Source organism: Pelobates fuscus, chromosome 6 (genome assembly GCF_036172605.1).
Source record: "Pelobates fuscus isolate aPelFus1 chromosome 6, aPelFus1.pri, whole genome shotgun sequence".
Classification (NCBI taxonomy): domain Eukaryota; kingdom Metazoa; phylum Chordata; class Amphibia; order Anura; family Pelobatidae; genus Pelobates; species Pelobates fuscus.
In genome coordinates this window covers 145,187,938-145,204,130 of record NC_086322.1, presented here as the reverse complement: position 1 = coordinate 145,204,130, position 16,193 = coordinate 145,187,938, and positions in this window count along the sequence as shown.

Here is a 16,193-nt window from a genome sequence, read left to right as displayed (position 1 = left end):
CCTTGGATCAAGAAGCTATTAGCCCACTGAGTGAAAACTATATCCCTATATATTATGTTTTTGCAAGTATATATCTAACTGCTGTTTACACATCTGTATAGGCTCTGTTGAAACTACCTCTTCAGGAATGCCACATCTTTATTGTTTTTATTATAAAAAAATCCTCCACTTTGCCGTAGACTAAATCTCATTTCTTGCAGTCTAAATGAGTGTTTAGTAAAGTCTTGTTTATGAATAGATTTTCAGACAATTAGGGATTATTCTAGCCTCGGTGAGGGAATAATCTAAATTTTATTAAAGACAGGAGGCGAATATTCGCTTTACCTTCTTTACTGAAACCTCCAGCAGCAAAGAAACAGTTAACAGAACTTTTCAAAACAACCAATCAGAACAAAGCAACAGTAGTATAAAACCCCTAAGCAGGCTCTTCTACTTCCTCTTTCTTTGATGAGGTCGAGCAGGAGAGCAAGGAAACCAACGAATCCACCTTGTAGCAGACACATCCAGAGAAATAATCTTCAAGCCCAGAGAGAAAATAGATTACACTGCAAGAAAAAGGAAAACATCGTGAAAGTAAACTGTCAAGGCAAGATGTCATATCCATACAATATCACTTGCACATTATAATACCTGATGAATAAACAAAGTCTACAGATCTTATGAAGACCTAGTATCTAGTATGTACCTAAACTAAAAGGCATGGTTGAAACATAATTACAACACAAACATGATGAATAAAAATGCACACAGACAATCACTAAATAATAGAAATAACCTTAATTATGTAAAACAACGCATTCACAAAACATAACACTATCCCCAATTAATTATAAGACCCAAATCCAGGGAGGGAACGTAAGAAAAAGGGGGGGAAATATTCGCCTCCTGTCTTTAATACAATTTAGATTATTCCCTCACCGAGGCTAGAATAATCCCTAATTTTATGGCAGGACAGGAGGCTTCATATTTGCAATTTTAACGCCCAAATAGTAGAACCAGAAGCAATATGACATAGGACTGAAATGAAAGGAGAATGGAAAACCCATTCCCTAAACCAAGCAGCGGTGTATAGAAAATGCAGAAACAGATCAAAACGTCCATACGCAGAAATCAACAGCTGTCCATGAGTAGACGGAGGAAAGAACCAGATCCTGGATCTACATGGTCGTGTACAACCTGTCAGAGCCGTGGCCTATCCGGAGAGTAGGGGTACAACACAGAGGACGAATAGAAATGAAATATGTCTGGAGCAGAAACCGATGTACTGAACGGCAAGAAGGAAGAAGACACTACGTCGATACCATGACGTCAGAACGTCATGAAATACAAGATGTACTGGGGAAAACCGTAAGCGGAAAAACTGGCGCAAGGCAAGTCCTTGTCATCAGGTCATTCCTCAAGGAAATGCAGAACACACGATACCACTAGACTTGAGGAATAGCAAGAGATAGGGCTCCTGTAAGGTATACTCCTCTTGGTAGACTGCAGACCACGAGATCCTTACCAATGCCAGAATCTTGCGAAAACGCACATGAGTCGTCCTCTAGCTGACATAGGACGTGAATGGCCCCATACGATCCTACCCTGAGAGGGCAACTCAGCCAGACAATGGGAACAGCCATAGGGACCCAAACATCTCTCCCGACACCAGTCATGGCAGGCTACCCCTGTGGATCCCACACAGGACCTGGAGACAGGTAGTCGTAGATTGCCTTCCCATGGCAAACTCCAGCAAAAGGGGAAAGCACGGAGGACTCCTCCAAAGTGGTGTGGCCAGGCGAAACGACACTCCCAGGAATTCGGTCTGAAGCAAAGCCTGGAGTATCCTGGAAGTAAACAGAATGCGTACGCCCCGAAGGAGACCAAGCTTGGAAAACGCGTCCCTCGCCTTGCTGAGGGTCCGGCAGCCAGCTGGAGAACCGCTCCAGTATGGCAGTTCGTACCGAATTTAATCATGCCAGTAGTCGAGACCCCGGAGGGTGAGGCAACCAATCATTTGGGGTCTCTCCATGGTCGGATGAAGCCGTCCGCCACATGAGTGTCTCGTCCCGCAGACATTGTCACAAATTACGAATACTTGTCCAGACGCTATAGATAGCGATCCTACGTGAGATCCGACTGCAGTCCAAAGTGGGCAACCAGTGATAAGTCCAGGCCGGAAGGTAGCGAGCAGTACCACTTCCCCTGGGAAAGCTGTAAACGTTGAACAAACCTGCAGGTAGTTCCATGCAGTTGGCGTGAAGAGGTTCCTCCTTTGAACTCCAGAGTCCAGGCCAAAGTTGGTTGGGGTCCGAAACTCCTAGGTAGGCCAGGTCCCCCTATGTCGGAGTAATCAATTAAGTTTTAGATGATCTTCATCCGAAGGTCACATGCTTCGGCTATACCAGGCCGAGGACCCGAGAAAGCGTCATGTTGGAGCGGCTGATAGTACCGAATCCCGGAGGTATGGCCTCGATGGCGAACAACAACTGGTCAATCGACCGGGTTGGGCCCCTAAGTGTGACCCGCAGGTTGCGGAGCATATGCCTGGCATTTTCCTTGAAGACAGACATCTTGGTCCTCGGGTGGCGGAGCATGCCTGGACCGAATATCCTATGAAAGACCAGAAACTGGGTTGACTGGGAGCGAGTCAGATTCAATATATCTATGTTGATGGCAAATCCATGTGGGTTTCTCTCATGTCCAGTTGAGGGAGAGAACCAATCATCCACGCCGAGCAGCTCTGAGGGAATGAGTGCCCTCCGTCTCAAAGTGTCCACAGGCGACATATGCATTGGGAGCATGTAGGATGGGGATGGGGCGGGAGTCCACTCCGCCGCACACTTCGTCCAGCATGGCAACTTCGGAATGGACGCCTCTTTGGTCATGCGCATTGCTCCTGGAACGGTCCAAGATTCTGTAACCTTGATCCCCGTTTTGAGGCTCACAGGGGTAGAAACCAACTAGGCGATACCTATAAGTCATATAGGTACATTCCAAAACGGAATTTAGTATTATTCGCTTTCCAAGCTGTAACGCGCCATTTGTCCCGAGGAAACATCTGTGTCCGCGTGTCATCGACATCCAGTGGTTAGTCCCGGATAGAGTGCAAACCCTGTATCAGGTGTCTGCGGGGACCTTTCCGGACTCCGTCATGAAGACTGATCCTCTAGATGAATCCATCCGTTAGCCAACGCGTACCAGGGGTGCTCGGTGTAGCGTCTTGGATGGCTGGTGGAGTGTCCCCTGTAGGTTTCTGGCAGTGAGGTCAGCGGGGTGGCATGAGGACAGGACAAGTGACCTTCTGGGCACGGGAGATTTGTCCTTTAGTCGTGATTGCATAACTGTCATAGAGGTAACACTGTTGGAGTGATACCTGGTTAGGCCGGCTGGGGGTCACCCAGCGTGCAAGAGGGGGTCACCCAACAAGCACAAGCATATTATGCAGTATAGGCCAGCAGGGGAGGGGGTCACCCTCAGTCTGAATATAATCGGACACTGGAGGTACAGTAGTGCCGTAGTGGTTGGCCTTCAGACGTGATTGCATAACTGCCATAGAGGTAACACTGTCTGAGTGATACCTGGTGCGGCCAGCTGGGGGTCACCCAGCGTGCAAGAGGGGGTCACCCAACAAGCACAAGCATACTATGCAGTATAGGCCAACAGAGGAGGGGGTCACCCTCAGTCTGAATATAATCGGACACTGGAGGTACAGTAGTGCCGTAGTGGTTGGCCTTCAGACGTGATTGCATAACTGCCATGGAGGTAACACTGTCTGAGTGATACCTGGTGCGGCCAGCTGGGGGTCACCCAGCGTGCAAGAGGGGGTCACCCAACAAGCACAAGCATACTATGCAGTATAGGCCAACAGAGGAGGGGGTCACCCTCAGTCTGAATATAATCGGACACTGGAGGTACAGTAGTGCCGTAGTGGTTGGCCTTCAGACGTGATTGCATAACTGCCATAGAGGTAACACTGTCTGAGTGATACCTGGTGCGGCCAGCTGGGGGTCACCCAGCGTGCAAGAGGGGGTCACCCAACAAGCACAAGCATACTATGCAGTATAGGCCAACAGAGGAGGGGGTCACCCTCAGTCTGAATATAATCGGACACTGGAGGTACAGTAGTGCCGTAGTGGTTGGCCTTCAGACGTGATTGCATAACTGCTATAGAGGTAACACTGTCTGAGTGATATTTGGTGCGGCCTGCTGGGGGTCACCCAGCGTGCAAGAGGGGTTCACCCAACAAGCACAAGCATACTATGCAGTATAGGCCAGCAGGGGAGGGGGTCACCCTCAGTCTGAATATAATCGGACACTGTAGGTACAGTAGTGCTGTAGTGGTTAGCTGTATAATAAAGTAGCCAGACATTGCCAGTCCAGCAGTGCAGACGGCAGGAGGGGGTCACCCTCATATAACCATAACCGGGCATTGCAGGTCCAGCAGGGCTGTAGGTAAGAGGGGGTCACCCTCAGGGTGGTATCATAGAGGTCTGTACACCCAGTAGTGCGGTCAGCGAGAGGGGGGGTCACTCTCATTACGGTTATGACAGGACTGTATGTGGGGTCGGTTAGTCCCCCTGAGGGGTAGAAGGGTCCATACAGCTAGAAGCTGATGCACAGCTACAGACCACACAGGCATAATAATAATAGGATACATTTGAAGTGTATGTATAGTGAAAATTTTAAGCCCCTTGCAGGAAGGGCAGCAAAACCTTGGCAGGGGAGCTAGGTGCTGAAAACAGACCATATAATGTTTGTTGAGAGAAAGGCTTGATTAGCATATATTACATGTGGCATAGTCTTGTTACACAATGATTTTTAAACAAAGATATTTATTTGAGCAGTAATACCCCTGTAAATCTAAGATTCTCCTTAGTAGCAAAAGGTGTGGCAAGTTTACTGCTAGGATAGAGAACCTAGTCACAGTGCAGCAGACATCATAGTAAGCTGCAGTGTGAGCTGTGAGAGTGCCTGGGACAGATCCTGCTATCCAGGATCTGTCACACATGCAGCATGTGAGACAGGCACAGTAAGTAGGGGGATAGCTGAAATATTGGGCTATCTCCCCTTGTATAGGGAGAGGGAAGGCTGGCCACATGGCCAGCAGGTAGCAGGGCAGCTCGGTGGGTGAGACCGGGCTGTATGCAATGCATGGAGCCCATGCGGCTCCAACAAAATGGCCGCCGCGGCTCCAACAAAATGGCCGCCGCAGCACTGCCACGGTTGAAAAAGTTGCTCAGCAAGCGGCCAGGGGCCGCGGGGAGCAGGTGGGGAATAAGGGAGAAAGGGTATGGGCTACAGAGCCCAGCAGGGGGACCCAGGGAGGGGAAACAGAGTACAGGCAGAGTAAAAGCATTAAAGCAGGGACATCCAGTCCCCATGCAGCAGAGAGAGAAAACTGCATGCTACATAGCATGGAGTGGTATAGGAAATAACACAGAATAAACTGCCTAGCTAAACCCAGCATGAGACTGCCTAGCTAAACCCAGCATGAGACTGCCTAGCTAAACCCAGCATGAGACTGCCTAGCTAAACCCAGCATGAGACTGCCTAGCTAAACACAGCATGAGACTGCCTAGCTAAACACAGCATGAGACTGCCTAGCTAAACACAGCATGAGACTGCCTAGCTAAACACAGCATGAGACTGCCTAGCTAAACACAGCATGAGACTGCCTAGCTAAACACAGCATGAGACTGCCTAGCTAAACACAGCATGAGACTGCCTAGCTAAACACAGCATGAGACTGCCTAGCTGAAGCCAGCAATGGGCTGCCTAGATAAACACAGCAATAAACTGTTAAAATAAATTCAGCAAGAAGCCTGCCTAAATAAATGCAGCAATTAAGCTGCTAAAACAAACCTAGTAAATAGACTGATTAACCCCTTCAGGACCGGCCTGTTTTTGCGATGTTTGTACGTTAAGGACCAGAGCAGTTTTAACACTTTTGTGGTGTTTGTGTTTAGCTGTAATTTTCCGCTCTCTCATTTACGGTTCCCATACAAGTTATATATTGTTTTTTTCAGGACAAAAGGGGCTTTCTTTACATACCATTATTTGTATTATGTCCAATATTGTATTTAAAAAAAATAATAAAATATGGTGAAAAATTTAAAAAAAAAACATGTTTTTGGACTTTTACTTGAAAAATCTTTTACTTATCTACAAAAGCTAATGAAAAAAACAGCTAAATAGATTCAAAATTTTGTCCCGAGTTTAAAAACACCCAGTGTTTACATGCTTTATTGCTTTTTTTTGCAAGTTATAGGCCTATAAATACAAGTAGGAAATTGCTGTTTCAATATATATATATTTTAAATGTATCAATAGTGACCTTGTAACACCGTTATCTGTCATAAATCCCCGAAACACACCTAACATGTACATATTTTTTTTAAAGTAGACAACCCAGGGTATTCAAAATTGGGTATGTCCAGTTTTTTTTAGTAGCCACTTAGTCACAAACACTGGCCAAAGTTAGCATTTATATTTGTTTGTGTGTTAAAAATGCAAGAAACGCTAACTTTGGCCGGTGTTTGTGACTAAGTGGCTACTAAAAAAGGCTGAACATACCCCATTTGCAATACCTTGGGTTGTCTTCTTTTGCAAATGGTATGCCATCATGGGGCTAATTCTCATTCCTTGGCTACCATACGCTCTCAAAGGCAACCTAACCAATCCGACAAATTTCAATAAAAAAAAAAAGTAAAATCAAGCCTTATATTTGACCCTGTAACTTTCACAAACACTATAAAACCTCTACATGTGGGGTACTGTTATACTCAGGAGACTTCGCTGAACACAAATATTAGTGTATCAGAACAGTAAAATGTATCACAGCAATAATATCCTCAGTGAAAGTGCTGTTTGTGTGTGAAAAATGCAAAAAAATTCACTTTCACTGACAATATCATCGCTGTGATATGTTTTACTGTTTTGAAACACTAATATTTGTGTTCAGCGAAGTCTCCCGAGTAAAACAGTACCCCCATGTACAGGTTTTAGGGTGTCATAGAAAGTTACAGGGTTAAACACAGTGCTAGCAAATTAAATTATCTGGACTTTCGGCCTGGGTTGGCAGGCAGGTCCCTCAAATTGCAATCATTAAAATTACTTAATTAGGTAAAAATATTACATAAATACACATGTAGAATTTTAATATATATACATATTTATATATTTGACGTCTACGTGTATATTTATGAAATTATTTATGTAATTATGTATATGGACATATGTATATTTCGTATTGTTTTTATTTATTTATTTATACATAGATATATATATCATTACATTCTAAGTATATTTTGATATAAATATATATATATATATATATCAAAATACTGTTAGAATAAAATTGCATATATAAATATTTTTTTATAATTATTAAAAATTATTTTTATTTTTTGTTATTTATTTTTATTAACATATTATTTGTATTTTATAATAATATATATATACCATATATATAGCAATTATATATATATTGTATATATTCGTGTGTAATTTAAATATAAGTGTATTTTTATATTAATATACGTATATATAAATATAAAAATACACTTAATATGACATTATATATATATATGATACATATACATATATTATATATAGATATAATACATGTATATATATCATATATATATACACATATTATTTATTTATTTTTACACTGATTTTACACTGGTTTTTTTTTTACTTTATTTTTTTGATTTTTTACTTGCAGGGAGACTGCCTGTCAGCACAGACAGTCCCCCTGCAGGCAGATACAAAGACCCCTATTGCGGTCATGTGATCGAGTGATCACATGGCCGTGGGGTCCTGATCTGCCGAGGGGGGACTGCCCGGGCAGACAGGCAGTCCCCCTGGACCGGGTGGAGCACTGATCGCCGCCGTGGGACCGACGGCGATCAGGTAAGTAGCCCCAGACCGTTATGACGGTTCAGGACCGTCAGCGGTCCAAACGCACGTTTTACCGCTGACGGTCCTGAACCGTCAGCGGTCCTGAAGGGGTTAAACAGACTGTTCAAATAAGCAAGCAGCATGTAGGATAAAAAAACAACCCAGAGCAGAAAAAACTCTGAGTTGGTGAGTGCTCACCTGGAGGCAGCAGCAAAGAAAGAGGAAGTGGAAGAGCCTGCTTAGGGGTTTTATACTACTGTTGCTTTGTTCTGATTGGTTGTTTTGAAAAGTTCTGTTAACTGTTTCTTTGGTGCTGGAGGTTTCAGTAAAGAAGGTAAAGCAAATATGAAGCCTCCTGTCCTGCCATAAAATTGTTTGTAACAATGATATCTGTCAGGAATCCCTGAATAACCCTTCACATGTATATGTTTTTTAAAAGAAGACATTCTAAGGTATTAAACTTGGGGTATTTTGACTATTTTCATCCAACCAATTTACCACCAATCTATGCCAAATTAAAAAAAAAAAATTATAATAGCAATTTAAGAATACGTGTATGGATGACTTTAAGGGGTACTGCCAAAGAACACCCTGATATGTGTTCAGAAACATCTCCTGAGTACAGTGATACCCCACATGTATAAGTGTGTTGGTTTCTCTAGGGCTAAAATACCTTTTTGGAGTGGGTTTTTGGAGGGACCGCATTCCAGTTTTCCAACTTGGAATTTTCTCAGCTGGTCATCATGCACCCATGTCCTATTTGGGACATTTTTTAAGTCGGCCAATGTAATATACCCCATCAAACCATATATTTTTGAAACGTAGACACCCTAGGGTATTTCAAATGGTGCTATATTAACACTCTCCATGCACTAATTCTACCACCAGTCTTTGTCAAACATTTGGGTAGTTATGTGTTATTTTTCTCTCACATTGTAATTTAGGCATGGATTCTCAGTTCCTCTTATGTGTTACTGACAAAGAACACCCCAACATGTGTTCAGCACCATCGCTTGAGTACAACAGTGCCCCCAATGTAAAGGTTTTATGGGTTTTTGCAAACTTACAGGGGCAAATGTAGGGCTGTCCCCTTTTCCATGTTTGCACATTAAAATTTGCCATGTCACTCCATGATTCAGGAATTCAACGATAAGGGAAAGCCAGAAGTCAGGGATACCATAATACAGGGAAGTCAAACGAAGTCAAAGTCAAATACCAGAAATAAATGCTCAGGAACACACTCTCGGACAACCACTAGGGAAACCACGACAGGGCAATGAGGAAAAGTAAATTTGAACTTAAATAAGTGCTTTGCATTTCTTATTGGCCGAAAACAGCCTTTGACCCCAAATGTCATCATTAACCTGGGCGGACGTGGGAGTACAATTTGGCATGGATCTGCAGCGGCCGGCATCCACTAACATGCTGCAAGAGTTAGTCACACAGACGCACGGCCACTGGGTGCAAATACCGCAAGGTGAGGAAGAATACGTTACACTAGCAATGTACAGAGAGGCATGACACAGACCCCTATGCCCTTAAATGTGGCCAAAAGGTAGGTGCTTCCACATAAAGAAAGGGGGTGGACAGTTTACAGTTCACTCCCTGTCCTCCACAGTGGGCTTATTAATTTAAAAAATAAATAGTGAGGACATAGTGACCCCATGGCAGGGCTATAATTAAAAAATAATGCAAGGGGGGAAATAGTATCGTACCCATAGCCTTACCCAGTGAGTGGGGGTTATAATTAGAATGAACATGAATGACTTAGTGTTGCCTCTAGCACTAGCACTCACCTGTTACTGGATCAGGGTCTAATTAATAAACCAGCCAGCAAATCAGAGCAAAGCAGTCATAGCTCTCTGACTGCGATGACAAAGCCTGGAAAAGCCCAAATAAAGCTGAAGTGGTCTGGGTGCCTATAATATCCCTTATAAAGAATGTATGATATAAATATTCTTACTGTGGGCATTATACTAAATTATAGACATTCTTTATACGTTTTGTTGCAATATTTAGCAAGCTGTACTACTTACGGTTATTTTTATTTTTCTATTTTTGTCAAACATACAGGGTTGGATTCTTTCAACATAGTAATGAATCACACTGCTTACTGAATAGCATCTTTCTTTAGACTTTGGTGAAGGAGTTCCTATTCAGAGTAGACAGAGTTTATCTTTACACAGCTAAAGCCTTTGTATTTGTAAAAATGCATTTTTGTTTTAATACTACTATTTCAGACACTGGGAAAAATTAGACAAGATAAACATTACTGTTTACTCCTGTCAACAGCTTTTTATTTCCCAAGTGCATTATAAATAGCAAATGAATAACTGAAAAAAGTGTAAACTTATCTACTAAACTGTGCTTTTTGTCTTGGAAAGAGAAACAATTAAACATCATAAATAAACTCAAAATTTTCATTTTCCTGTTCATAGCAATTCATGTGAGATACGTGACAGCATATTAAAGCATTTGCTGACTGGAGGTTTTAATAGTTTAATCCTTTAGGTAATGGAGGTGAAAAAAAATATGACCAAGCTTGCTGCAAGTACTTTGCTCCAATAAAATGTGTTCTTTTATCGTGAATTTTAGAGAATATTAATTTATACTCTGTAAACTGGATGTGAGGACATTTCTGCTTCCACTATTTGTTGCTCCCACTTGGCCTCCCACGTAGTTACTAATCAGGTCTTATTCATATTTTACGATTTCAGGTTAGAATGTTGTACTTTTCAGGTTAGCTCAGCTGATGACCTCTGCTTTTCTTGGTGAATGAAATGTCATTCTGAGCATCATCACATTATGTCTCTTGACCTTCTACATATCAAGACATCGCAGCAAACAGGACACAATTATATTCTGAATTCTCCAGCTTATCTAGATTGTGAATCAGGTTAAAATAAATAGATTAGAAAGTAGAATAAATGCAGCTAAATCATTAAAACGAATATTCAACAGTAAGAAGGAAAATAAGAAGGAAAATAAGGGAAATATGAATTTGGGGGCGTTAAGAAAATAATCAAGTGAACATGAGATCGAAATGAAATAATGAAGTAAGGGAGGAAATACTTAAATAAATTGATGAAAGGAAGTTAAAGAATGAAAAAAATGGAAAGAATAAATAGTTAAATAAATAGTTAGAGGGAAGGAAAAAATAGAAGGGACAAAACAAATGGATAGGATATACGCAGTTGTAAATATTCCTAAATAAAGAGGGTGGTTTAGTAGTTTTGAGGTAATGCAATTAGAGGAATTGGGAAAAATTGGGACAACTGCTCTAAGATCTCCCTACCCAGGGCTTTGCATAGTTGCACAGCATGTGGAAGGCAGGAGACTCTCAGTCTTCACCCCAGGCAGGTGGTCCTTTAATTCTTGCAAATTCCAGGTACACAGCGTTGCCACAGCTGCCATAGCAATGCTCTGATTCCACATGGTGCAGGAGAAGAGGCTTCACTCAGAAGAGGTGTAGACTGAGAGCCTCTACAGTACTGTTGGGCCACCAGGGAATGCTCTGTCCCCACTCCCTGGCCAGAAGTAAAAAATAGGGAAAGGCGATTAAACTTAAAAAAATAAAATAATAATAATGATAATAAAACAATTAAAAGTTGCTCAATCACCCCTCCCTACAAAACTCCCATATCCTACCCCACAAAGTTTCTCATACACATTATGAAGAAACACACAATGCATCCCACATACACGCACACACACACACACAATGCATCCCTTACACACAGACAGAAACACACAATCCATCACAAACACACAATGCATCCCTTTTAATAAATAAAGGATAAAATATATATATATATATATATATATATATATATATATATATATATATATATATATATATATTTTACCTTGATTTCCTAGCTGGAGACCTCCTACATAAATGATAGGAGTGCGACATAATGGGCAGCTAAAGAAAATATAGATAAAACTGAAGGCATTAACACCATTAAGGAGATAAGCCCATGAAATAAAAAAAAAAATCTACTAATAGATGGATGGATGGATAGATAGATAGATAGACACACAGACAGACAGAGACAGATAAACAGAGACAGACAGACAGACTGTCGTTAAAGATATATTGCTATTTTGTCCTTATTTTGTATATTTTCCATGAACCTTGTGATCATCTGGGTTCTCGTGTACATTTCTTTATTATTACTTTATTTATTACTGGTATTTATAAAGCGCCAACAGATTCCACAGTGCTGTACAATTAGTGGAGAATGAACAATATACGCAGACAAATACAAGAATTAGAGAGAGCCCTTCCTGTAAGCAGATAACTAGCCACTGAAGCTCTTTTATGGGGATTTGAGACAAAAGGTAGGTGAGTATGAGTGTGAGATGAGGCCATGGATTTGTGGGAGTTGCTGCAGGATGTTAAATGCAGGGCATCACAATCGCTGTTCCTATGAGTGAGTATGAGTGTGAGAGGCCTTTAAATGTTTACTAGTAAGAAGACTGTCATTGTATTATTGCCAGTGGTGTATTTAGGATTTGTGCTGCCCTAGGCAGGACGGTGCTCGGGCACACCGCCCCTAATTTAAATTATCCCCACCCCTTCCTGTCAAGGCCGCACTTTGACTGACAGAGGCTCACTCACTGACAAACACACACACTCATTCACTGACAGACACACACATTCACTCACAAACATACACACATTTACTCACAGACACACACACATATTCACTTAGACACACACACACTTACAGACACACACACACACAGAGGGCAGCCACCATAAGGTCTGTCCCCCCCCCCGGCCCGCCCACGAGTCTGCCCACAGGACTCCTACCTAGTCCGCTGACAATGATGCAGAACTGAATGTGGTGTGTATAGTGGAAGTGAATTAGAATGTGTGTAATGGATGTAGTGTTTGTGTGTATTAGATACTGTGTGTGCAGTGAATGCAGAGTGTGTGTTTGTGTATAGTGATATATAGTGGATGCAGTGCGTATAGTGAATGCATAGTGTGTCTGAGTAGTGGATGTAGTGTGTGTACAGTGATGTAGTGTGTGTTTGTGTAGTGGATGTAGTGTTTGTGTGCACTAGAATACAGATGTTTGTGTAGTGGATGCTGTATAATCAGGGCCGCCATCAGGGGGTGACAACCATGACTGTTGTCACGGGCCCGGCAGCCCTGGGGGGCCCGGACTGCTCTGGCAGTCCTGGGCCCCACTTTCCCTCTCTGCACACATAGATAGCGAATATCGCTATCTATGTGTGCAGCCACGGGCTCACTGTTACCGCAGATGGGGGCCCAGCACACAGCTTCTCCTCTTCTCTCGTCTAATAACTCTTGCGAGACCTGGTTGCCATGGCAACGCTCCGCGGGTCTCGCAAGAGTTATTGGAGGCAATGAGCTGAAAGTGAAAAATATGTGTGCTGGGCCCCCCTCTGCGGTAACTGGGGGCCGGAGGCCCCTTCATGCCACAGGACCACCAAGGATGGAATCCCCCCCCTCCCTGGACACAGGTAAGAAGCAGGGAGGGGGGAGAAACATTTAATTAATTTAATATAGAATGATAAAATTAATTTAAAAATGGCACTTTCCCCACCCCTCCCCCTCCACAGATTGCACATTTACACACACACACTGCATCCACTACACTGACACACACTGCATACACTACACTGACACACACGGAATCCACTACACTGACACACACACACTGCATCCACTACACTGACACACACTCTGCATTCACTACACTGACACACACACTGCATCCACTACACTGACACACACTCTGCATTCACTACACTGACACAAACACTGCATCCACTACACTGACACACACTCTGCATCCACTACACTGACACACACTGCATTAACTACACTGACACACACTCTACATCCACTACACTGACACACACTATGAATCCACTACACTGACACACACACTGCATTCACTACACTGACACACACTCTGCATTCACTACACTGACACACACTCTGCATTCATTACACTGACACACACTGCATCCACTACACTGACACACACAGTACATTCAATACACTGACACACACACTGCATCCACTACACTGACACACACTGCATCCACTACACTAACACACACACACTGCATCCACTACACTGACACACACTGCATCCACTACACTGAAACACACTGCATCCTCTACACTGGCACACACACTGCATCCACTACACTGACACACACACTGCATTCACTACACTGACACACACTATGCATTCACTACACTGACACACACTCTGCATCCACTACACTGACACACACTATGCATCCACTACACTGACACACACACTGCATTCACTACACTGACACACACTCTGCATTCACTACACTGACACACACTCTGCATCCACTACACTGACACACACTCTGCATTCACTACACTGACACACTCTGCATCCACTACACTGACACACACTGCATCCACTACACTGACACACACACTGCATTCACTACACTGACACACACACTGCATACACTACACTGACCCACACACTGCATACACTACACTGACACACACTGCATACACTAGTACAACACACACTGCATACACTAATACAACACACACTGCATACACTAATACAACACACTCTGCATACACTACCCTGACACACACTCTGCATACACTAGTACAACACACACTCTGCATTCACTACACACTAACACACTCTCTGCATTCACTACACTAACACACACACACACACTCTGCATTCACTACACATTGACACACACACTGCATACACTACACTGACACACACGCTGCATTCACTACACTGACACACACTCTGCATTCACTACACTGACACACACTGCATCCACTACACTGACACACACACTGCATTCACTACACTGACACACACACACACTGCATACACTACACTGACCCACACACTGCATACACTACACTGACACACACTGCATACAGTAGTACAACACACACTGCATACACTAATACAACACATTCTGCATACACTACCCTGACACACACTCTGCATACACTAGTACAACACACACTCTGCATTCACTACACACTAACACACTCTCTGCATTCACTACACTAACACACACACACACTCTGCATTCACTACACATTGACACACACTCTGCATTCACTGCACTAACACACACTACATTCATTACAGTGACACACACTATACATTCACTACACACTAACACACTGCATTCACTACTCTAACGCACACTGCATTCATTACACACTTACACACACTACATTCACTACACTGACACACACTCTGCATTAACTATACACACAGCATCCACTACACAAACATCCTGTATTCACAGTACACACACTACATCCACCATACATTGAAACACTCTGCATTCACTATACACAGACACTGCGTCTAATTCACACCCTACATCCACTACAGACACTGCATCCACTAAACACAATGCATCTAGTACACACAAACACATCCACTACATCAATGTACACACACTACACCCACTACTCAAACACACTCTGCATTCAGTATACACACTGCATCCGCTAAACAAACACACACTCTGCATTCACTGCACAAACAGTATCTAATACACACAAACACTACATCCATTACACACATTTCACTTCCACTATACACACCACATTCAGTCATTGTCAGCGGACTAGGTAGGGCGTGGGCGGGCCCTGTGTATAATTAATGCAGAGTGTATGTTATTGTAGTGAATGCAGAGTGCGTGTCAGTGTAGTTAATGCAGAGTGTGTGTTAGTGTAGTGAATGTAGTGTGTGTCAGTATAGTGAATGCAGAGTGTGTGTCAGTGTAGTGGATGCAGTGTGTTAGTGTAGTGAATGCAGAGTGTGTGTCAGTGTAGTGAATGCACTGTGTGTCAGTGCAGTGAATGCAGAGTGTGTGTTAGTGCAGTGAATGCAGAGCGTGTGTTAGTGCAGTGAATGCAGAGCGTGTGTTAGTGCAGTGAATGCAGAGTGTGTGTTAGTGTAGTGAATGCAGAGCATGTGTTAGTGTAGTGAATGCAGAGTGTGTCAGTGTAATGAATGCAGAGTGTGTGTTAGTGCAGTGAATGTAGAGTGTGTGTTAGTGTAGTGCAGTAGTAGTCAACCTACTGCCCACTAATGCATCTTTCTTGGTAGAAAAATGTCCTTACCGCCCACCAGTTTTCGCGCAAGTGCAGAATATTTTTAAGAAAGGAGGGTGTTTTAAAAAAAATAAATGTACATACATTTATCTTTTTATTTCTACTTAATGCATGTTTATAATGTTTTTAACTTTATAAAGTTTAATGAGAAAACAATAAAGTAAAT